Source organism: Rhea pennata, chromosome 3, assembly GCF_028389875.1.
Source record: "Rhea pennata isolate bPtePen1 chromosome 3, bPtePen1.pri, whole genome shotgun sequence".
In the NCBI taxonomy this organism is placed as follows: domain Eukaryota; kingdom Metazoa; phylum Chordata; class Aves; order Rheiformes; family Rheidae; genus Rhea; species Rhea pennata.
The window spans coordinates 128,198,741-128,223,246 of NC_084665.1; the positions used below are offsets into that span (position 1 = coordinate 128,198,741).

General features: G+C 46.1%; 1 protein-coding gene and 1 long non-coding RNA gene across 5 annotated transcripts in view; one reads left to right on the top strand and one right to left on the bottom strand.

The window, feature by feature from the left end:
- Positions 1-2,282: 2,282 nt before the first annotated feature.
- On the bottom strand, positions 2,283-3,679 carry LOC134138046 (uncharacterized). Its single transcript, XR_009957798.1, has 3 exons — positions 3,619-3,679; positions 3,300-3,542; positions 2,283-2,609 (listed from the first exon to the last, which is right to left on the bottom strand). It is a non-coding gene; the product is annotated as an uncharacterized LOC134138046 (long non-coding RNA).
- Positions 3,680-4,976: 1,297 nt separating this feature from the next.
- The window catches only part of NCOA1 (nuclear receptor coactivator 1), a 125,852-nt gene continuing 106,322 nt past the window's right edge, over positions 4,977-24,506 (top strand). For 3 of the 4 annotated variants that reach the window (XM_062573315.1, XM_062573318.1, XM_062573317.1), the window contains exon 1: positions 15,138-15,240. The gene's annotated coding sequence lies outside the window, so the exon portion shown is untranslated. Of the gene's footprint in view, positions 5,002-15,137; positions 15,241-24,506 lie in introns of those variants that run through there. The other variant, XM_062573316.1, reaches the window with a different exon arrangement.

Below are 24,506 nucleotides of genomic sequence, written 5' to 3' on the forward strand. Positions count from 1 at the left end.
TTGTGGTAGTAAATATATAGTCTTGGTATCACTGACTTTAAATCAACAGGGATCTGCATAAGCATAAAGGGCTTCCAGAATTAGGATACCTGCATGTAACAAATAGTATTTCTAAAACGTACCACAGCATTACAACCTCCTTTTTGCAACCAGCTGTGTCATTAACCTGTCCAGCATCAAGAAGAATGGTGTATTTACCCCATTAAGGGTAGGAATTAATAATAGTAACAGTAATAACTTTAGTTAAGTATATAAATATAAACACATTATTAATCATTAACAGAAATCAGCCCGTTAATAATGCTTCAAAGCTCTCTAGGAGAGGAACTGTGGGAAACTGAGATTTCCTCTATTTTTTTAATTTGGCCTCTCATTCTCTATCTTTATTAAACAAAAGTGATTGTTTCGGAAAAAAATCTGTTGCTATTTTGTATAGCTGTACCTCTTTTGACACCATCTGTGGTCAGATTAAAAGCTGGGATCTGAACCAACATCTCTGTGTTTAATCTCTTGTTGATATTCCTGTAGATTGAGAGGTTAAAAAAAAATGATTACCAGGGGCCAGCCAGTTTTTCAAGTTTGAATTATGCTGGTACAATCTTAATGAATTTCTTAAGTCAAATGTAAATACGACCCTGGAATGTGGAAGCATACATTTTTGTTCTCTGAGGTCTAATAAAAACACAAAAGCTTTCTGGGTGGTTCGACACAGCGTTGGAAATGCTTTGTAACACACCCCCAAACGCAGGGCAGCTCAAGAAGCTGAAATTAAAGTACGCCAAGCTTCCTGCAGGACGTTAAGTGTTTTCCTCCTAATTGTTTACAATTTGCTCTCTGCTGTGCCTGTGCTTGGAGCCGATACCATAAAAAGTCACTGACAAATCCGAAGCGGTCGCTTCGTACCGAGCCGGGAAAGCAGAAGGAGCGCGCGCGGGGGCTTTCCTACTGACAGGCTATAACTCCGCGGTGAAAGACCCAGCGAAGTTGCTAACCGCATACTTTTGCCCTTGCATCGAGCATAAAATAGGTCACGGCAGAGGGACGCTGTGTCTTTAAGTATTGCCGGCCTGAGCCGGATTATCATTAGGTTACGTAACCGCTGATGAGCTGCTTTTCATTAAGGCTTCCCCGGGCCAGCGGCGCTGGGAGCGGGCGCTGGCCGCGCAGCCCCCAGCAGCCGGGACGGCACGGACGGCTTTCCTTGCAGCGTGCCGCGGCTCTCCTCCGAGCCCGGGAGGCTGCAGCTAGGCCAAGGGGCTTGCGTGAACTGCCGCGGTGTCTGAAGTGTAAAACAACTAATCGACCTTAACGGGGTTATGCGTTAATCTCAGCTAAAGTACGTTTGCAAAGTTGTAAAAATAAGAGGCGCTACCTCGATGTGTTAAAAGTGTTATTCTCTTGGCTTGGAGTTGTATTTCTTAAGTGCATCCTCTACTGAGCAAAACCCCAAACCTTTGCACTTTTTGGTGTCTCAAATGCAGGAAACGATGGGGAAACAGTGAAGCGCATCTCCACCTGAGACCTCGCAAGGGGGAAGGAAATCTGAAACAAAACTGATGGCAATCACATTCTCACACTCACACCCCACGTGCTCACAAGCACCCAGCAGGGTCCAAGTGGTCCCTCCTGGTGCAGGCCCCAGGATGCTTGTACCCAGGGCTCAGTCTCTTGGGATGAGCTGGAGGACAAGAGATGCCAGCCCCTAGCCCTCCTCAGGTCTCCTGGGATTTCCTCCACGTGCTGGCTTTGAACATCTTCTAGGAGCTGGTACCACTGCTCGGCCCTGTGGAGGGACCTCCCACATCCAAGCTTTTCAGGCAGACAGGCTCCCTGCAGACAGATGTGTGCTGCAGTCTTGATAACCTGCTAGTCCAGATGCCATCATCAAATGCCACTCTTGCCGCCCTTGCCCTGCTTGAAGTCCTTCTGCTGCTTCCACACCCCACGTTACCATTCATCCCACATTTAGACCAGCATTCAAGTTTCTATCGCAGTTCTCTACATCACAGCAGAGTAAAAGGCTGACGCATATCCTTCTAGGTGAGGGTAGGAACAGAACCAAAACAAGATAGCTAAACTGCACTGAAGAAAAAAGATTGTGCACAACTGTTACTGTTTTGCAGCTAATTTTTTAGGGGATAGGGAAGTTAGTAGTAATGAAGGTGCTGAGCACTACACAGTCAAGCTCGTATTAAGGAGTTATGTGGACCATATGAATATGGTTTGAACCATATTCATATTAAGTGGATGCAATACTATCATCAAAGACTTTATTTACTGCTTTTTACAATGCTGAATTCTGCCAAGAAGCTTTAAGGAACTCCATACTATTAATCTTAAGCTCTTAGATTAACAACTGCACCATGGATACTTGCAATGTACAAGACACTCTTAAAATAGTTTGCTTCATAAACCAAAATAAAGCCTGAAAATGCCCTTTAGCCCAAGCAGGTTACATGGAGTGACAGGCTAAATACTGGTGGTGTAAAACATGGGGTTTATGGCCATGAAGGAGACAACCAGAAGACCTCAGTGTTGTTTTGGTTGGTGATTCCATCACTCCCTTGATGCTTGACCTCCACTTAAACCTCTAAACCACTGCTTCAAATCTGTAAAATGAAAACAATCATATCAGTTAGTTTTATAAAGGGCTCAGATTAGTAAGATGTAACAGAAGTAAACTGTCGTTTTAAATGAAATGCAAATTAAAGCTGCTCTCACATAAAGTCTCACCCGCTGAAGTCAAACTTACATGGTGGGAGAGGCCTTTGGATTTAATTCTACAAAGTTTTGAAATAATTTCATTTTGCTGATGGATTTCATTTTTGCCACGTGTATTTCTACGAGACATTAATCTTTCCCATAATATGTTTTGAAGTCTCATTCATTTAAATTTCCACGGCCTGACAGTATTGTAATGCACTTTAAAATGCCATTGTTTATACCTGTATTCCATTTAAAAATGAACTTGCGGATGAAAGTAATAAAAATGGTTTTATACTTCTCAGTGTTAATATCATTGAAAACTTGGAATGTTCCCTATTGCCTGAGATTAGCTCATATATTGCTTTCTTGTGAGGAATACATGGATGGGGTATATTCTAACATCAGGCTCTAGGACTTTGCATTAGTCGTGAAGGCTGAGTGTTTTCTGCCTGAATAAAAGTAAAGTGGGCATAGCCTGAAGAGGCAGTGGAGAGCTGGCAGCACAGAAAAACGAAGGGACTTTTACACAGCTTCCTTCTCTTACTGCTGTCACGCAGTGAGCAGGACCAGAAGGAATATATTAGCACTTCCACCTAGATGTGTTGCAATGAAGAGTCATGCAGCAGCATGCAGCGGCAGTTGCCTCAGCCCCTATTAAGTCTGCAATTAAAGGAGAATCAGAAGTATTCCTTTGGTCACTGGCAGACTGTGCGAGTTTTGCAGCAGGGAATTTGTTATGGGTGCACGATCTCACAGAGCTGCTCTTCTCCGCCTTGTTCCTCTGCTGCTTTCCCACTCTTTTCAACGCTTTCATTTGTGCGCATAGGCTTGAAATTCTGAAAAAACAAGAACTGTGCAGTAACTATTTATCTAGCTGACTCTATGCAGCATTTTATAAATAAATTCACTTACAGTTAACTGTGTTGCAATGAATACAAAACAGTCCAGGAAAAGTCCTCCTGATTTCCGAGTAACAAGCCCCGCAGACGTGCCTGCGACGAAGTTCTCCGGCCCTGCACGGCACAAGCAAGGGGTTAACTCAAGCTCAGCTCGCCCATCCCCTCCACAGGTGCTCTAGAGATAATGAGGCAGTTATGAAATAAACGCCAGGATGTTTTTTCCAGTTGGGAAGCAGGAAACATCAGAGTTTGGAACTCGAGAAAGGCAAATGCTTCTGAGTAAGAAGAAACCGAGATCAAACGATGGTGGGGGTCACTGCATTGGGTAGGTTTTGAGATGTTTGGCGAGGCCTTTAAAGCCCAACTTGTGTGGTTGCAAGGAATGGGCTGTAACGCCCGGAGGAGTAAGGAGCCCCCACGGAGGAAACGGAGCCACCTGAAGCTCTGGTTTATTTTACCACTCAGCCCAGTGAGTTGTTTTGCCTCATGACACACAAGGCGCTTCGGGATTTCGCAGCTCCACGGAGGGGATGAATAATGCAACAAGACACAGCCTGAATGTCGTAAAAATAGTTGGTAGCGGGAACTGTTAACCGCTCCCCTCGCCGCGGCTCACGTGGAAGCGGCACCCCGCGAGGGCGGGCGAGGAGGAGGAGGAGGAGGAGGAAGAGCGGAGCGCTGCGGGCCGCCGTGCGGCCGCGGGCCCCGCCGCCCCCTCTGCCACCAAGATGGCGCCTGCGGCCCCCTTCTCCCCCCGCCCCCCACCCCAACCTCCGCCCCGCCGCGGCGGGAGGGGACGGACAACGGCGGCTTCCCCGGCCCCGCCGCCCCGCACCGGGAGGCCGCGGGGGTGAGGAGGAGGATGATGAAGGGGCGGGGGAGAAGATGGCGGCCGCCAGCGGCTGAGGGAGAGCAGGAGGAGGAGGAGGAGGAGGAGGAGGATGAGGGAGGGATCGCGGCCGCGGCCTCCTCCGACACCGCCCCCCTCGTCCTCCGTGCCCAGCTCCGCCCCGTCCCGCCGGGAGGGAGGGAGGGAGGGAAGAGCGGCGGGCGAGCGAGCCGGAGCCCCGCAGCCGCAGCCGCGCCGCCGACGCAAGGGGCCCCGGGTGCCCAGGAGCCCCGCAGCGGGAGCCGGGGCCCCCCGCAGCGCCCGCCCGCCCGCCCGCAGCCTGCTGCCGCCGCCGCCTCCCCCCTCCTCGGCCGTAGCAACCGCGGCGGCGGCGGGCTCGCTGCGAGCCGCCCGCCCCCCTCGGGGCCGCCCCCCTCCGTCTGGCCGCGGGAGTCGCTCTCGCTTTGCCCGCTGCAGCTCGGCGGCCTCAGCCCCGGCGGGGCGGGCGGGCGGGGAGGCGGCGGGGGGGGGGGGGGGGGAGTGCGGAGGCTGCTGTCACCCCGGCAGGTGAGTGGCGGCCGCGGGGCGCGGGAGGAGGAGGAGGAGGAAGGAGGTGGTTGGGGGGGGGGGGGGGGTGTTCGCTCGCCGCCCTCCGCGGCGGCCTGCGGGGCGGCGCAGCTGTCACGGCGGGGGCGGGCACCGCCGCGGGGAGGCGGGGGGGGGGCCGCTGCCATGGCGGCGGGCGGAGCGCTGAGGGGCGCCGCGGCCTCCCCCCCCCCCCCGCCCCCCCCCTGCGCGCGCGCGCGCGGCCCCCTGAGGCGGCGGCGGCGGCGGCGGCGGGGCGCGTCCTCCCCCCGCGGCGCTGAGGGGGCGGCGGCGGCGCTGCCTCTCCCGAATATCTCCTGCGCCCCCCCCCCACACCCCACTTCTCTTTTAAAGTTAATTAAAAAAGTGAAAAAAAAGGGTTTTTCCTCCCCCCCCCTCCTTTTCCCGCCACCCTGCGCGGGAGCAGCCGCCCCGGAGGGCGCCGCGGTGGGAGGGGGGCGCAGGCCCCCCGTGTGCGTGTGGGGGGGGGTGTGTGTGTGCGCGTGTGTGTGGGGGGGCACCTCGTTTCGGGGCGTTTTCGGTGACAGCTCTTTGTCTGCGTGTCGCATCTTCGCCTCCGTCGCGCGCTTACGCCCGCCCGCAGCTCCCCCCGCCAGAAATCATTTTATTTATTTAAATTTATCATTTTATTTCATTATTACTCTTTTTTTTTCCCCCTTTCCGCGCGGCCCCTTTCTGGCGAGCAAGTTCGGCGCCGCCGTAGTTTTGTGGGCCGAGGAGAGCCGAAGGCGGCGGCGAGCGGTGCGGGTACGCGTGCGGGGCGGCGCGTGGCTTTGGGGGCGACCCGAGGAGGCAGCGGCCGGGACGCGGCGAGCCGCGCTCGGGGCGGAGGGTCCGGCGGCGGAGTTGGCGCACGAAGGCCCGCGGCGGAGTTGGCGCCTTAAATTTGCCAGGTTTCTCCCTCCTAGGAACGCGGGCCGCGTGCGTGGGTTAATCCCGGCCGGCGCCTCGGCGAGCGGGAGACGCGGGAGCCGCCGGCGCGGATGGAGGAGCCGGGAGGGGGGTCCGGCCGGGGCAACGTGACGCTTGGCGGCAGCGGGTCTGCCACGGAAAGGCTGCTTCCTCCCGAGGTGGCTTTTTTGACGCGCTAAAACCCTCCGGTTTCCTAGGTGCGTCGCGACCTTTCGGTAGCTGAGAACTGGGTCGCCCGTCGCGCTTGCTGGGTGATGCTTTTCCCGGTTTTACGCCCTCCAAAAAAGAGGTGTTTTCGAAGGTGAATAGGTGCGGCGGTCTCACTAGGGCTGCTTTTTCCTTTTCCTTACGCTGGAAGCTTCATTGGCGTACGGTAGATAGCAAATTTGCACTACCCAAATACGGCATAGCTGAGAAAAAAAAGAGTGACACAGCAAGTATATTATAACTGAAAATTTGGACCGGTATGGGTGGTGCTTGCACGGTCTTGGGCCTGTTGGAAGACTTGTATTCTTTGTGTTACTAATTTAGCCTGAAAAAGGAAAAAAGAAATGATTTGTGTGGGCTGGCAGTATATAATGTATATATACATATATATGTGTGTGTGTATACATATATATGTGAGTGGTAGAACTGTCCACCTTCTTGCAGCTAGAACTCCTATGAACAAAAAAGGCATTTTCCTTACTTTTATGGGGCTGTGCTGTCCCCTTGCAGTTCAGAGGCTGTCGTCTTCAATCTGCATAATATTTCAGCAAACTCATATGCATTCTGAGCTGTTTACATTGTGCCTGCCTGCTGTCTTCTGTAAGAGAAAGTGAAAAATATGTTACCTGCGAAACTGTATGTAGTATGTGGTACATATGTAATTGTATATGTGGGCCTCTTGCACAGCAACAAGGAGAAAAATATTTTAAACTAGGAGAAGGTAAGCATAAAGCTGCAGATTTGCAGAGGGGCTTACCGAGTAGTGGAGTATCTGTAGCTATTCTAGCACTGTTTTGTGAAAAATGATTAAAGTTCAAGTTGCCACTTAAGGGGACAAACAGCTCTTGATGTTAGATAATAAACAGTAGTAACTTTGGCAATACTATACCTGGCTCAAAGCCGAGGGGCATGATGAAATGTTAAATCTCAACTTATTTGCTCAAGATGGGTATCTGTCGTTTGAGACGTGCTGCCAAACAATATGGCAGCACAAATCCTTGCTTCCAAAACAAATACCCTTCCTGAGAACAGAATGTGGCGTTTGAACACTCAGAATTAAGGCCCTCACTTCTTCCTCACTACGGTTTCATTTCAGTGCTTGCATTTTCCCTGGGTCTTGCCCTCTGATAAGGCTAAAACACATGCTTGCAATTGCGTGACTAATTCGTATAATTAGTCATACACATCCACTGTAGATTTATTGGAATAGTATCACTGTCATTCTCGCGTTGTGACAGTCTGGGCTTGGGAAGATGTGTCCTCTGCTGATTTTCTTTGGTCTCCTTAGCATGATTATGAGGTAGGTTGCTTACAAATGTTTGAAGCCTTTAAGATTATTAGACTTGCTTAATTATATAATCATATTTTCAGTGAACAGATCTGCTGGAGATCAGTACCTTGTTGCTTGCTAATCTGAGAGGGTTAATTTGCATGGGACTTTGCAGGGATTGTCAGAAATGAAGGTGTGAGTGCTACTACTAAAAATATCCTGTCTCCTGCATAAATAGTTTGCCAGTTGAAAAACAGTATATTTTGTATAAGGAAACTATTTATATTACAAGTTATTCTTGTTTTGCTTGGTTGACTGTGTTTCTTTGAAGCATGGTTCTTATCTCTTTGATCAAAGAGGTGGAATAAAAAAGTAGTTTTTAAAGTTAGATTAAAATCCTGTCTTTAAAGGAAGAAGCAGGGAAGGTTTGGAGTAACAGGTAAATATCTGAACCAAGTATTCCTGAAAGGCCATATGCTGTCTCTGATATACAGCAGCATGTGGCTACCACATCTACATACAAGCTTTAATTGCTGGCAAGCAAGCAATTTTTATTGGTGGTTATATATTATTTGTATTGCTGCAGCACCTAGGAATCCTAGCCATGGACCAGGTTTCAGGGGGGTAGGAGTGATGCAAAAATAGAACGAAAGTTGTCTCTGCTTCCAAAAACTTGCAGCCTAAACATGAGGCAAGAGATAGAGGAGCAGAGGAAGCAACTGGGTGGTACTGGGTGGCAGGATAGTCGGTAGCCCCAGCAGCTCAGCAGCATGAATATTGAGGGTTTTTAAATAGATATTGCAGCAAAAGTGCTCTCTAAGGTCTGCTGGGAAAATAAGTGTGGTACAAATTGTAGATCAGACGGGCTTTCTGCAAAAAGATGGGCTGGAGGAGCTTGCTGCCCACTGCTGTGCCGGAGTCTGCTGCTCCCTCCCTGCGGCTGGAGCTGCTTGAGCTAATCCAGCCCGTCTGAGCTGGCACGGGCTGGGGAGGATTCACACGCGTCGCCCTGCTGACAGGTCTGAGGTGTAGCCGCGTACCGCAGGGGCTGTGATGAGTGCCGAGGAGTTTTAACCTCTTCTCCTGACATAGCAGGATCCGGAGCAGGTCTTTTGCCTGGTATACAAAAATTAAGGCTTGCTTGTAGACCCATCCAATGTTTTGCATGTATAGCATTGCACATATGAGTCAGGGTATTTCAGGATAGGTTTAAACCACTGCAGCAGTGTCTACGTATAAAGCTGACCATTAAAGTGCTACAGCTTTGGCGTGGGACGAACTTTGAAGTGCTTCAAGGCATTTGAGGCCTGGTCTAAATATAAAGGATGTGTCAGCTTACCTGGGCTCCTGTCATTTCCAAAGGTAAAACTGCTGAACTGGTTTGGAGGTGCTTCAGGCCTGAACTAATTTACCTGGTTGGGAATATAGGTTAGAAACTAGGCTTCGCTTGGCTTTGGGCTGGAGCCAATGTGCTCTGCAGGGAAAATGCAGGCTAAATAGCTTTTGTGCTGATAATCCTGCAATACTTTTCCCACCATTTTCCCTGAAAGATCGATAGGTTTTTGTGCCTTGACTCAGTCAACTGGGAAGGAATTGTAAAGCACCTCAGCACAAAGACCAGTGGGATTTTCCCTCAGGCGCCCTTGGGTGAGTGTGGAAAAAACGAGGACGTGGTTTTGTGAATGGACTTTGCAGGGGGAATCCTTGCTGCTGAGCCAAATGCCTGTCAGATGTGCCATGCGGACAAGGTCGTGTTGCCTAAACTTGGCATATTTGTAGACCTTTTTAAGTAAACGTGCACATAGGTATTCTTAAAATTTCTTTAAACATGCTTACTGGTTTACCTTGTTCTCTAAACTGTGGCAAGCTATCCTGGTTGTTATTTTTAAATGGATGCAGGTGCATCTGCCCAGAGTTTCACCTTGACTTAGTGAAGCCAGTGCAGGTTGGTGAGTTACAGGGAAGTGATATGGGAAAGCAAAAAAGTGCGGATGACACGTACATCAACAACTTGCTGTTGTGCCTTGGTTAGTGAACTCTAGAGTATCTGTATCTTGCTACGGAGATCCATAAATTGTCATTTACTTAAAACTGACCAGTGGGAAGGAATCTTGGATGCCTTTGCTCTTTTCTGCGAAGAAGAAAGTTCTTTAAATAGTAAAGCCTGTCTTGAGCAAGTATCAAAAAGGCCTTAATCAAGGCTGATCCTACAACTAGCTATTTTGGATCACAAATAATCAAAATAGCTGTTTTGAGCTATTTAGGTTTACATTGTGTTTATTTTGAATTATCTATCATGGAATGTACTATGATACAAGCTATTTAGCTGAGAACTGGGTTTCCTTGGTTGAACTTTTTTTTTTGCGTTTGTAATTTAACACCTCAGATGCAAAGGGTCTCTTTTTTGGATTTGCAGAGTGTGAAGACTTTAAAAATAAATCAATATGCAAAGCAAGGTAGAAAGTAGGCTTACTTCTTGTATTCTTATGGTGCAAATGTGAATGAGGAAGTGTTTAAAAACCGAACAAACCTTTAGCCTTCCTGCGTATGTGAAATTCAGTTCTTGATTATGAATAGAGGGATAAATTTAGAATCACAACACTACCGTGGGATCAAATGATTTTAAATGGTATTGAACAATATCAACATGTGTAGGTGTTGATAATGTTATAGACCTACTACTATTCTTTTTCCTTCTGGTAATTTGGCATGGACCCCAGGGGCCTAGAGAAGGGGGAGAGATTCCTGCTCAGCACAGGGATCCGCTGTCCAGAAGTTTTAGAGTAGTATTTGATAATATTTCAATGCAAAAGAATAAAAGGGTATTATCATCTTACAGAAAAATATGGTATTGAGAGTTTAACAAAACTAAAATCTTCTGTTTTTTTTCTTTTCTGATAAAATTCTGCAACTTCTTGATTGAAGGAATAGGAGAGAAAATTCCAGGCCACTCAACCAGATTCTTGTGTAAATTGTAAAAGAAAGCTTGTATCTGAGAACCCTTAGCTTTTTTCTTACTTCTTTTAAATAACAAACTTATTACCTATCCTGCCTCTCTTTTTTTCCCTGCACTACAGCCTGTATTTTGCTCTTCATCAGAGACTTTACATCCAGTTTTATCAACATACTTCAAAGATCTTTGAATAAGTTGAGAGATACACTTTTTACTGGAACTGCTGTTCAGCCTTTGTCTTTGAAGTTAAAAAAAAGTCTGACTAACGTGAAAAGGATTTTGATGCTTACGACCAGTTATTTTAAATCATACTGGAAAAATTGTACGTGAAGATAAACAAGTCACTAGAGTTAAACCTGTTGCAGACTGGGTGTGTAAGCTGAATCGTTTTGTCTGTCTTGTGGTTCTTAAACTTGGTTGCTGGCAATAGGAGCCCTGGGTCTTCTCCCTAGTGCTGCAGGCAGCTGGCAGTTACGGTACTTGCTCCTTTTTCACAAGACGAGATTTGTGAGTGGACTTTTAACAGGGAAGTTAGGAGTCCACCAAACTCTTTCTTTCATGCTCTAGTTGTGAGTGGCGCTCAGCTGAAAGGGAAACAACGGGCAGCGCTCTTTAATGATGGAAGATGCTGAGCTAGGATTTGAGGAGAGGTAGGTGGATGCTCTGGAAGCACTTACAGTAGAACCCAGTAGACCATGCCGCTTTCTTGTGTGCCTCATAAGTTCGGATGCAGTAGTAAAAAACTGTGTGTGCAGTACTGTTAGAGTATGAAGCTCAAAGTTTACAATATGGTTATATCTCAACTTACTGTACAGTTGAGCACAAAGTCCAAATATGCATTAAAGTATAATTAGCGTGAAGCCTAATTTGCTCTTGAGTGAATAGTTAGAATTTCTTGGAATTGATTTAGAGTGTAAAATCTCTCTGCTCTTGTCTCCAAATGTTGTTTTAAAAACGTTGGTTCTGGAATAAGTGAGAGGCACTGGTGAAGGTTCGGGTAAGACACCACGTTGTGCAGGCCTCTGGGACCCGCATGATAGGAGTTGACTAGCTCTGCCTTTGGCTGCATGTAACTTCTTCTTTTTAATTTTTTATTTATTTTTTATTAAGGTTATGAAAATCCAGCATTTTAAAACATGCTTTATTTTGTCTGCAAGCTTTCTTGGTACTCGATTTCAGCTATAGCTTGTTATCCCAGGAATTATTTTTCTATAAAGATCCTTTTCTAGTGTTCTCTGTGAAAAAAGCTTTTATGTGAATTTTCCTTGGGGGCCTGAAATTGCTTTCCCAAGTTCATATTTTAGTGCGATTGAGTTGCTTTCTGTGTGGAATATCCACTGAACATAGTGGGAGCTGTGGGATCACAGTGCCTCTGACAGCTAGATTAATAGTTACGTCCTTAACCTTTAAAACAGTTTACCCAGACTTGACAGTGTTGGCATGAAGTTCTGTTTTTTTTTTTGAAGATGCAATAGTGGTAATCTCTTTGAAGGCCTGAAATAAATAATAAAAAAAATGCTTTAATGAATTTACAGATGCCATTGAAAATAGCACTTGGCCTGTTTTTTTTACTTTTTTTTTGGTTGTTGTTGGAAACGGAAACAATATTGTATATACAAGGCGTGCTGTATGGAAAATAACTATCTGGCAAATATAATTTAATCTAGTTTTGCTTTTCAAATTCAGTGAAAATGGAAAAAATAAACTACCTAAATCAGATTAATTAAATTTGTTTCCATGTGTCACAATGTGATAATTTAACATAGTTTTCTGATGATTCTATGAATGATGTTTAAATACAGCATGTTGGAAAAGTACAATTTTATACTGCAAACTAGAACCAAAACCTAGGAAATTCCATTAAACAGATCAAAAACTATTTAATTTGTAAAGCCGAGCATTCAAAAGTTAGGAAAAACAGATGCAACTGTAATTATAATTGTGTAGCCACATGATATTTTTCCATAGATTCTCTGACTTATTCGCTCTATGGGTTGGACTAACAAAGTGGAACGGATTAAGGTTGCACAGATGATCATAAATCTGTTATTCTGTAATTTTAGTGCTTGATTTTGCAACATACTTAATTTTCTTCTAATATTTTTAGATGATAAGATTTTTTAGGACATAAATTTTTGTGTGAACTGAACATCGCACATGTATTGGTTACTTTTTGCAATACCCCTGCAAGGCAAAGAAATATTATTGCAGTTTTTGTCCCCATTTTGGGGGCAAATAAAATAGAATCGCGGAAATTGAGTCATCTCTCCCCATAGCAGGGTGTCAGTGAAAGGCTATAGGCACTTGACAGGTTATCCTCAAGTACCCGGTGCACTAGACCACGCTGGTTGCATGTGTAGTTGTATTAAATTGGGTGCAACTTGCCGTGACTTTGCCAGCAAAGCGCGAGAGGCTTGGCTCGAGTGGTTTCGCCATTGCCAGCGAGCAGCTCTGCTGACAGGCGCCTCGTGGCTTTCCTCCTGCAGAGCAGGGCTTCCCGAGCTGTGGTGTGCATGTGCTTCTGGTGCGCCACCTGCCCCGAAGCGGGGTCGGGATGTTGGGGATGAGGCAGCAACTCCTGACACCAAATACGAGCAGGATCTGGGAAGAGGTGGCTCTGGATCGTGGCGTTCAGAGCTGCCGGCGCTGGTGGGCGTTCGTCGTTTTGAAGTTTGCAGGTGTGTTTGCGCTCCTGATTGCGGGTGCAGATGCAAGGGAGCCAGACGAGTAAGGAAGGGGAGAGGTGGGTGAGGATCATAGAATCGGTAAGGTTGGAATGGACCTCCGGAGATCATCTAGTCCAACCCCCCTGCTCAGCACGGTCACCTAGAGCATGTTAGACAGGGTTGCATCCAGGCGGGCCTTGAAGATCTCCAGAGAAGGAGACTCCACCACCTCTCTGGGCAACCTGGTCCAGGGCTCCGTCACTCTCACAGGGAAGAAATTCCCCCTCACGGTCAGGTGGAACTGCCTGTGCTTCAATTTCTGCCCGTTGCCTCTTGGGACTGGGACCCTGATTTTGGAAGGCTGAGGTACGTGGGGAAGGTGAGGAGCAAAGGCTTAGCATTCGGTGGCCAGGAGATTGCGCAGTGCCATCAGACCGGTTGCAGGGATGCAGAGAGAGATGATGAGCGTAGGTTTTGTGCCCTCGCGTGCGCGGAGGGAAGTGTGCCTTTTGGGTGGGGATGGCCCTGGGGTCCTCGTTTTGGGCCGCGGGAAGGTCCTACTGGGGAGAAACCTCATCCAGTGGGAGGCAGGAGGGGACAACCTGGTTTGGGAGGCTGCGTCTGCCTGTGTGTCCGTAGAAGAGCAGAGACGTGTTGCTACTGATGGCATCCAAGCAGTCCGCGGCGTTACGGCCCAAACCGAGATCTGCCCTGCGCGTCGCTGTCGTTGCTGACTTGCTTGCAGGTGTAGGCGTGCGGCGCTACGCGCGTGGAGAGCTCGGCTTGCCCACTTCTTACCGTTGCCGCAGAACGTGCGGTTGAAGAGATACCACAGGCTTTCTGAAAACAGTATTAAACAGCTTCTGAAGGCTTTTTAAGGAGGTATTTTAAAAAGGAGAAACATGCTTTTACTCTTGGGTCTCCATCCAGATGCTGGAAAATACCTACATTGAGTAATCCATATATTTCTTGTGCAACTGATGAGTTGAAAATAAACTTTGCGGCTTGTGAAAACAGTTTAAATGAATATGGCTAAACAAGGTCAAAACTTCATTGCAGAGGTTTAAGGTGCGAGAGGAAATACACGGAACAGCCATTACGAATAGAAAGCAAAAAAAGAACGTGCCTGGAAATCTTTTCCTCCTTGTGTGCTGCCCCTCAGTCTGCTGGCCGGGGCAGCTTTGATACTAAAACTGGTGGCAGTTGCTGCAATTTGGTGTTTGGCAGCTTGGTGCTGTCAGGGCTATTGCGCCGCTCGATCTGCCCCGGGAGTAAATTTGCTTGCTGCAAAATTAGGCGCCTTTGAGAAGTCCTGAGTATCGAAGCAAAGCCCCTTGCTGTCCAGAGGCTGTGTGGGTTTTTTCTGCATACAAACAGCATCTCTGTGGAATAAGAAAGTATTCCCGTTTCACAGATCGGCCCAGGCTTGTCCAGCTTGCCACAGGGAAATTCAGAGGTCTGGTATTTGACCGCTGTATTTGCATTAACTTATTGAACAGTTGGTCTTCAGCCTTTGGCTTTTGGTTTAAACGTTCTAAATCCAATACAGCAATATAATTTTAATTTGTTTACTGAGAAGGTTCTCCAAATAGGCCTCCCGGAGCGTGAGGAATGGGAAACAAATGCCCCTTGAAGACAGAGGGGCTGAGCTTGTTTCAAGCTGGTTAAAAGCCTTCGGTTCAGAGATAAGTGTGCGTTTCGCATCCCGACCAGCAAGGTACGGTGAGGTTCGGAGCACGAAACGAGTTCTCCCCTGACCCAGGGAAGGACGCGCGTGGTTCGGCGCGCAGCCCTGCTCGCGGCGGCCCTTGCCGGTGGAAGTATTTGAGGAAATCGTGATAGGCTGCGAACGGGGCTCAATCAGCGAGCGGCTTCCCCCTCCAGAAGGCGGCTGTGATAGCTGCGCGGCGTTTCTCGGCGTGCGCGAGGGCGGCAGCGCTTGGGCGCCTGGCGGGGAAGGAAGGGCTATCTGGAACTCGGAGCACGTGAACAGGCTGCGGGATTAAGTGTTCTCTGCTGCGATGAGTGGAAGTTATGTCTCCCAAGTGCCGGAAAGCGCTGAAGGGCTGTCCTCTTTCCCCATCGGCAGGAGGTAACGAAAGGGCGCAGGCGAGGAAGGGTCGTCGCAGGAGAACGCGGACGCCGAGGGCAGAGCAAGAGCTGCCCCGCCACGCTCACCGGGCGGTGGAAAGGTGTGTTGTGTTTTTATTTTTATTTTTTTTTAAACTGCTAATAGGATCCTTGCAATTTGATGCGCCAGTGGCAGGGTGGTCATGCTAGGGTGGAAGCATCTGCTGTTTGGGCTTTAACCCAGCCGCATCTAAGTCAAGGATGTGAGTTTTTCTGTAGGCGACGGCCGCGGTGCCGTAGCTCGTGGGACGGCGCGAGCAGTGCCCCTGCCCCGGAGCCGCGCGCAGCCGGCACTTCACGCTTTTGTAACGCGGGTCTTGAGAGCAGCAGCAGGAGAATGAAGTGGAACTGAGTATTTGCATCCCGGGGAAGACGCTGCGGTACTTTTTAAGGGGATTAGATCACTTACGTGCAAAGCTCAGACATCAGCGGCTATAAATTCGTATCGTCGGACTCCTTGTCTGAGCCTGTAGCTCTTTCTCCCTCCCTGTTCGCAGTAGGTTGTCAAAACTGAAGATAGTCTCCCTCCTCTCCTGCAATCAGTTGTGTTTCCAGAAATGGCTTTTTTTCCCCTCCCCATTTGAATATTGAAACTAAGCTTTGTTCGTTGCAGTTTCTGTTCCCACTTCACTGTCTAAGACTACCCCCGGTCTCTGAAAATACTGTGAATACTGAGATCTCTGCAAGCTCCTTGAATACATCACAAGTTTTGTGCACCTGGGCATTTTGAACCTCAGCCTCGTTGAAGAAGAAACAAAAGTTATCTCCCCCCCACACCCCGAAATGACCCGTGAGCCTGCTCGCGTGGGAGAAGGTGCGTGCGCCTCTGCGCAGCCGTCAGAGACGTGCCTTTCTGCTGCACGGGCACAGCTTTGCTGCAGAAACGGAGCTCGGGGCAGTGCCGGCTGCAAAGTCGTTTATTTATTTATTTAGAGCCTTTGGACCTCGTTTCTAGCACCTATTTCAGTCGCTTCTGTTTTGAAATGGCATTTATGTTTTGAAAGGATTCTTAGTTCGGACCTTTCTGTCCTGTGTTTTAACTGTGATGATTCCTTGCGTTCAGACTGAGGATATACTGATAAGGAATATTTTAGGTTTTACTGGTTTGAATATGGCTTGAAGCCTGATTTTTTTTTTTCTTTTTTTTCCCCCCTTGGCTTATTAATTAATTTACTGGTCCTTGATTTTTCTTTTTTCAGAACTTCACAAGTATCTTGCTTCCCTGTATCAGGGATCAATTAGCCGTTTGCACAGCATCTTGAACATAACTGGTATGATTTAAAAGAAAGACTTTTCTCTTTAAAGGGAGAAGAGTTCAGTCCTTCTCCCCCTTCTCCCGGCCCCAAACTGCTGCGGGACTTTGCCTTGCCATATAATCCGTCATACTGTGGGGGAAGACTCGAACGAATTCCTTCTTGCAATGAATGCATCCTTCTGAAGGATTTCTGTGCTACCAAAGGCTGTAGTTCAAGAACAGGCAGACCCCCAAAATGTTTCTAAATGTTGTTGATGCAATGTAGTTGATGCATTATATATTTCAGGACCATAAAGCGCCTGCTCCAGAGGAGAAGGTCCACTCAGCTCCTGCCGAGTTTCTAAGACAAGCTTGAAAAGGCATCTTGGCTTGCATTATAGGTTAACCCAAATAAACATTTAGTAAGTAATAGCAGTAATTAATATTTATAATGAGGTAGTAGCAGTCAACCTGAATTAGCCCAAGCTCCCATTGTGCCTGGAACTAAACAAACAAGCTACTTAGGGAGGGACTGCCATGATCCAAGTATATTTGTCATTTCTTGCCTTACATTGGAAATATTCTATAACGTAATATTTAGTACACATTTTTTTTTTAAGAGCCACATAGGTATAATATTTAATAATATAGGCAGTGTGTGTTTTGCTTCCCTTGATCCCTGTTGGGTTGATGTACCTAAGCTCTGTTTATGTTCTCTCTTTAACTGTCTTTAAATTCTAGTAATGCTTGCAGTGACATTTTATGTCACTCCTTGCAGCAAGTATTATTAGAATTTAAAGAATTTAAGAATGCCTATGGACTGTAGACTTGTTTACTGCTGGCATGATAGTGATGAAATATTTTCAAACTAAAAGTATACCAGCAGTTTTCATAGACACAGAGTATTGAATTAGATGCTTGGATAATGATCTAATACGTAATTACAGTAGACAGTTTAAGGGAAAGTGGCAGATGAAGAAAGCTTATTTTGAAAAAGACATATAAAATATTGAAAAAAACTCCTTTATTCTCTACCATATAGAGTTTTTCACTCTCAGTTGTTTTTCAGTACTAGTTGCACATTCCCATTAGAACAAGTAATGTTCTGGGCTGTAGGTCTTAGGCAGCTACAGCAGTTTACCGAAAGTTTTGAGGAAATAATATTTCAATATTTAGACTTTTATTATGAAAATCTGAGCAAGCTGTATTGCAGATTAGACCCTTACTAAAGCAAACCAGGAGCTAGACATGTATTGCAGTCCCTGTATACCCATCACTGTAAAATACGGCATTATTTGTGTTTATATGTTAATATGTACTTGTTCAGTTACTGTTTAGCCACTTCTTTGATATATGTTGCAGTAGTGGAAAGTATTTTAATAGTCAACCTGAGTGTCATTAACTATTTTTCATGTAAGCCTAATTTATTGAAGCTGGTGATATCTATTAAACATCCATTCACTTACAGCCTGTCCCAGATGAGTAATTTATGTTCATGGCATAATGCTCTAAATATTTAAGAAGGTACATAAAAACTGTTACTTAAAAATGATGTTACTACCTTTTTAGTGGAGAAATGCCAGAGTTGTTGGCTCTGCTCTGGCGCTGCTTTGGTGCCTGTAAACACTAGTATGCAATTATATATTGTTTTTATTACATCAGGACACTTGTCTTATTCAGAGCAAAGGATTGATGGTGCTTGAGCATCAGTCAGTGGCTGAGTTTTGTTTCCTCCCCTCATCGTTCACTGTATGGTCTCATACTTGAGTTGCTGCACTGAATTTGAAATTTTATGAATTGCTCCATTGTCTTTTTCGTAGTCCCCCCAGCTACGGTATTTGAGCTTCACAATCACTAAATTCATCTGAATTTATCTTGAGTATCTCTTGTGAGATATGCAAGAACCAGAATTTCTGTTTTATAGACCGAAGGCCCTGGGAGTTCGAGGCCAACTCTGGAAATCCAGCTGCGGACGATTTTGGTTCTTAGCTTGATAGACTTTCAGGGGCAGTTAAAGAGGTACTCGTGTCTTGTTCTCTCCCCCCCCCTCCCCGAATTCTCCTTCAAGCAAAACAAAAAAATCCACGCCAGCTTCAAAGGTACAAGTTCCAGCCACCCAACCTGAAAATATTTTTCTTAAAAAGCTCGGTTGCAGAAGAATGTTTGACAGGGTGATAGAAGGGAAGCACTTCATCCATTTAAATATGACTACTTCCTAAAAATTAAGAAAAGATTGTCTACACTAGTGAAAACTAAGTTAAACATTTCACACCTCAGTTTATTTGGGAGTAATTATTTTGTATTTCCGTGGTGTAAGCAGTGTGGATTGCTCTTATCGCGAATTTACTCTCTTATTCTAAAGGAATAGTGTTTTTTTTTTTTTTTTCCCCCAATTTGACTTAACTAGATTTGGCCAAGATCTTAGAGGATGTTCATGGCAAAGCTCAGAATAAAACCAAGATCTTCTGGGGTGCAGCCCTGTGTTTCAACCACAAAACAATCCTTTCTGGTCAGCACTGATATTGCAGCTTCTAAGGCAAACTTACAGATGCGGAGCAATTCATGATGAAGTAGCAAAATTTTCTTGCTTTCCTGTAATGGTTCTTCAAGAAAAGGGATGGTTAAGTGTATATTGAGAAATCTCTGCTCATTGAGGAGTGTATATTTAATAATGGCACCTTGAGCAAAAGAAGTACTGTAATCCCTGAAGTGTTGTCTGCTTTTGTTGTTGCAATACCCAAAGAAGAAATATTTTTTCTAATAAAAGAAACTAGCATTTTTTTTTAGCTTACTGGCATGATCTGCAGCAGTGAAGTTTTGTCCAGTTTCTAATAAAGATGCTGCATGTGATTAGCATCTTTACAAATCTGGTTTTGCATCTGCATGTCACTTTATGGGCAGATGCACTGAGAGAGGAGGATGTTGGAGACTGTTCAGCTAAGGGGGTGCAGATGAAGGAATTTTCCTGAAGTGCAACTCAAAATTGATGAGCTGAGTAATTCTAAGAGGATGGACTGAAGGACTTGCCCATGGTTGTGCATTTAGAATAGTCGTTAACATTTCCACCTTCCTCATGACAGACACTTGATGGCTTAGAAATATTGATTATGGCTGATGTAACTAATGGATTGCAGGTTGTTGCCCAAATTGATGGAGCAGACTGCGTTGTCGTGCTCTGCCGTGCATCCAACTGATATGTGTGCAAAAGCTTGTTTTTAGATCTGGGAAGTTCGTAGATAATATTTTTCCATTAAGGCTGTATAATCTCACTCTTCTCCCTGCAGCTTGCAACTGCCACTTGCCTGAAATTTGCTCGCTGGTGACAAAACTGATGCTAAGGCACCGTGAGCGGGGACCCAGGCGTCGGCTTTGTGCCCTCTCGCCGCTGAGGGTAGCGCCTGGGTGGTACAGGGTTGTTTTTTTTTTTTAAATTGGCTAATCACATTTTAATGTGGAAGTCTATTAGCGGAGTCCCACCTCCGAGGCTTTATAACGCGCTCGGGCACGTGGCCGCGGAGCTTCGCGGTGCCCTTATCTCCGCGGCCGCTCCCGATCGCGCTGCTGGCCGCTCCGGGGCCGAACTGCCTTGGAGAGCCTAACAGCGCTGTTGCGGGGCTGGTGCTGCGCCTTACGCTCTCGCGTGCATCCTCCTGGTGTCAAAAAGGTGTCGTGTAATCCTGTGTAGAGAGCGAAGCGTAATTTTCTTCTTGATACTTGAAAGCAATTCCTCAAGGGATGGCTGCTCTTACATGTAACACGGTTGCATCAGTGCGTTCGTTGCTGCTGCGTAGTCTGTCAATACTGGTGTAAATGTCTTCATAAAACCCTTGTGTAATCCTCTTAGTCAAGCTAAAAATATGCAGGGCTTTATTTTATTGTATATGAAGATTTTATCCAGGGCAAGGTTGCAATTGCTTCTAAGCACGTGGTACCCTTCTTGTGTGTGTGGTTTTTTTAAATGTTTTGGCAACGTTTGTTTAGGTTATTACACCCTATCAGGATCTCTGAATTGGCTGTAATTCCTGCTTGAAATGGTTTAGATGACATTTCTGCTGCAAATTTAATGAATGTGCATGTGCTGTGTAAATGCAGTAAAATTTTATTTTTTGCAAACTGTAACTGAAAGAATGCTGTAAATAATTGATTTCCTTGTAGTTGATAGCCTGCTGAGAAAATGGCCCTGCCTTTTTTTTTTTTTTTTTCTTTTTTCCTGTCTTTTTTTAGGGGAAAATATTTGCTTTGCACTCCCAGCATAGGGCTGAAGTGAGCTCAGCCTTCCCGGCGAGCAGGGAGCCCAAGTCGGTTCGTTCTGGTGCGGGGTGCTGTGGTGTTTGCACCTTGCCCATGTGCTTCGAGCAAAATGGTGAATTGCACAGAGAGCACAGAGGAACGAGGAAAACTTTCCAGTGGAATAAAAAAGATGCCAGTGCCTGCTCCTACCTATTTCCGTTTTGATGCTAAAACCATAACTTTGAATTTTCAAGGTTTTTCTGCAATAAACATTTTGGCTGTTGTTGCATCTAATGTAGACAGAAGTTTTGCATAGAATTTAATCTTTGGGAGAATGCATCTCAGAAGGCTTTTATCTGGGACAACCTGGTAACACCACTGCTCCAACCTCCTTGTGAGATGCTGAAGAACCTGCTTTAAAAACTGAAATAGGAAAACATCAAAAAGTGAGCAGAACTATATTTCTTGGAAAGTCTGGAACGTTTTTCTTGTGACTTGGTACCACAGATTGCATTTTCAGATTGCAAGAGTTGCTGTTGCTTTCCCCATGACCTGGTTTGTGCCTTTCCAGGAGAAAAATTTTATTTGTTTATTTTTAATAGGTAAAGCAACTTTCAACTCTGTGTATTTCAAAGGGATTTAAGCCTTTGGCAGTGAGTGATAGCCTTATCCAGAAAAGTGTTATTGGTGAAAATGACTGAAGCTAGGTGAATTACAGAGAGCCGGCCGAAGGGTTCGCTCCGATAAAGCTTTGCGGGCCGTTTCTTCGTAAACGCTCTGTAAAACGTGTGCGGCGTTGCTGGGGCAGCCGTATCCTATTCTTGGTGCAACCTTGGTTAACATGCTTTGCGCTGACGCGCCTCCACCCTGCGTAAAGTAAACTCTGCTGGCAAGACCGCCGTTTACCGGCGTCAGCCGCCTCCGGTACCTGGCTCACCTTTGCCAAACCCCGCGGACGGGGCCGGCGCTCTGCAAGCGTGCGTGAGCTCGCTCCCGCCGCGCTGCCGAGCGTTTCCCCTCTGCCAAGGACTAACGCGGCTTTGCGAAGCTGCGCTGGGTTGCAGGTGGCCTGACTCAGCCGTATTTTGCTTTAACCAGGTGATTGGCTTGGGTACATGCCGTAAGTGTTTACTGGTTACTCAGCGCTACCTTAAAATCATTCTGATTTTCTCCCGTGCTCTTTGGAGAATTAATTCACTTGCTAAAATGGCAGTCTAAATGGCCACTTTTCAATAGCAGGGAAGAAATGGGTCAACTTTTATATCAAATCATAATTAAAATGAGTTTCAAGCTTTCTTTCAGCCTAATTTTGAGCACTCGAATCATTCCTCGATGATGATTTAAAAAAAAAATCAAGGGCTCTATATCTGCTAAGGGATGCAATGAAGACCCTGAATTGAGGCAATTTTCCTCTGCAAGTGAGAAAACCTTGTTACCTCAAACAGATGTTTACATAGCTTGATCTCAACCTGTGCATATGGAGGGGAAGTAACTTTTCTCAAGTCAGTGTCTTAAGTATACTGGCGAAAAATAACAAACAGGAAACCACAGCTCATAACATGAATTTGTGAGGAGCTGGAAGCTATAAGAACCTCGCCGGCTTAACCAGTTTCAAGAAAACAGTAGAAGTTAAATCATTTTGAAAAGCTTGCATCACTGCCCCTGTGCTAGTTGTGGAAAAATGAATGATGTTTATAACGTCTGTTTACTGTGTTTCTTCCCAGATGATACCAGTTGCTCAGTGTTTACTATGGACTGGACAGAGCAGTTTAATGTTCTCCATCCCTTGCTTAAGGGGAAAAAAGCAGTTGTTTATCCCTCTTCTTGGATGCCGAGCTGGAAAGAGGCTCTTCAGCAGGGAGACAGACCGCCATGGTGTGCTCCTCTGAGCCGTTCGGTCGGCAGGAGGGAAGCTGTTGTCAACGTGGAGAATAGCTCATAGCCTCTGCAGTTGCTCGAAGGATGGACGTTACGTGCAGTGCTGAAGAGAAGCCCTTGGCAGGAGAAAGCTTTACTTGTTCCAGTAACCCTGATCTTTTGGTTTAGTGTTGGTGTCCATCTGTCTGACCTACAAGGTCCACGTGGCGGTCGGGCTAAGAGGGATGCCCGTATCAGAAGTCTTTTATTGGGTATTATAAATCAGGTTTGGATCTCGGTTGCTTCTTGAACAGGTTTAGTCAGGTTAGTGGTCCAGTTCTTTGAGAGCTGTCTTGCACGACTGACTAGTAGTGACCATGAACCAACCGTGATTATTTGCATATCATAATTCTTAGCTCGCTTTTCTTCTTCACCACTTCTTTATGTTCATTTTTACTTTTCCTGTTGATTTTCCTTGCTTATACGACTATTACATGCTTTTGAGCATCATCTTTTGAGGTTCATCTCCTTCAGGCTATGAATCCACGCTTTGCTGCCTGCAGCAGGAGCTGAGGATGCGCCTGATTCTGTATTGATGCACGAGAAATCCTGTTGCTAGATATATTGTGGGAATAGGATGAAAAATGCTATCGAAGGATCAGCTGAGCAGAGACTTTTTGGTGAATCACGCTTTTGTTTAGAAGAGTGCATTTTGCCTGTTCTTCGGTACCTCGGTGTGTAACGCTTGTATGCCTGTTTCCTGACTTTAGCAAGTACAGAAAATACTCGAGAATATCTAAAACTTGTGTATGCCAGCTTAACTTCTGGAAGCGGGAGAAGAAACTGTGAGCGTGAGCCAGAGCTGAGAGGTGGAGCCAGCGCGGCGGCGTCCCCCGGATGACCAGGTCCCCGTCGTTCCTGATGGTCGCTCCACAGCCTGTGCTCCTCGGCAGCTGTTGCTGTTGAGTCGCAGCCGATCTAGGCTTTGTCCTTGCCACTGCTTTTCTTCATCTTCCTCGCGGCCTGAGAGGGGCTCTTAGCTCAACCTGCTTCGGCTGAGAACGATTCTATGACTCTACGAATGTGTCCAGCATTAACAAACCTGTATTAACCATGCCAGCAGCGTCTGTTGCCCCTGTCATAGGCTCTCTTGCTGTAGTAATTTTAGCAGAAGTCGTAGGTGATTTGTGGCCATGGCATGGACGGGAATTCAGGCAGCTTGAGCAGTAAAAACGAACAAGTCTTAAAGCCAGCGTGCAGGTTTTGCAACTGGCGTGTCAGGAATGCTTGTTATCTATACTCTGTCTCCAGCCAGATGCAAATGCTATTTATTTAAACTGATTTAGATAAAAAGACCATTGCAGTACATCTACAGGCTTGGTGTTCCAGTTCCCTGTAGACGTGTAACAAGAGCTGGATTTGGTCTTGAACGTAATCTTCAGCACAGGAGCACGATGTACTGATACCAGATTGCTCGGAAACTTTTGCAAGCAAGGTTAAACCATTTAAGAAAACTTTTGGGAAAAAAAAACATTCAAAAGTGTTTTGCTTTTGAAAGGATAGCTGTCACTTGAAGTGAATGTATATTTAGGTTAAACTCCATCTTTATTGCACGTAAGTATTAAAGTGCTGTCTGTAATGTGATCCAGCAGTCCCCTCTGAATGCTTTACTAAGCTCTTTGGCACACCTCAACTACAGCAGAAACCTGTTAAATGAATAGCCTTGGTGGCTAATACTATTTGCAGTGTATTCTCCCCATTTTGAGAATGCTATTCAAGGCTCTGGGCTCTGCTCTTTCAGCTTTTCAAAACGTAGCGTCACGGTGAGGAAATTCAGTATGTCCTCCTGCATTGCCTTTGCCGTGCTCCGCTTTCTTGGATGCGGTTGCAGGTTCTGTACAGTTCTTTTGATCTGAGCCTGTTCATTTTCCAAATAAAGTTTCACCGTCATTACTGAATTTAAAAAAAAATTTTTGTACCCCGAGAGGTAAATTACTTAACCACAGT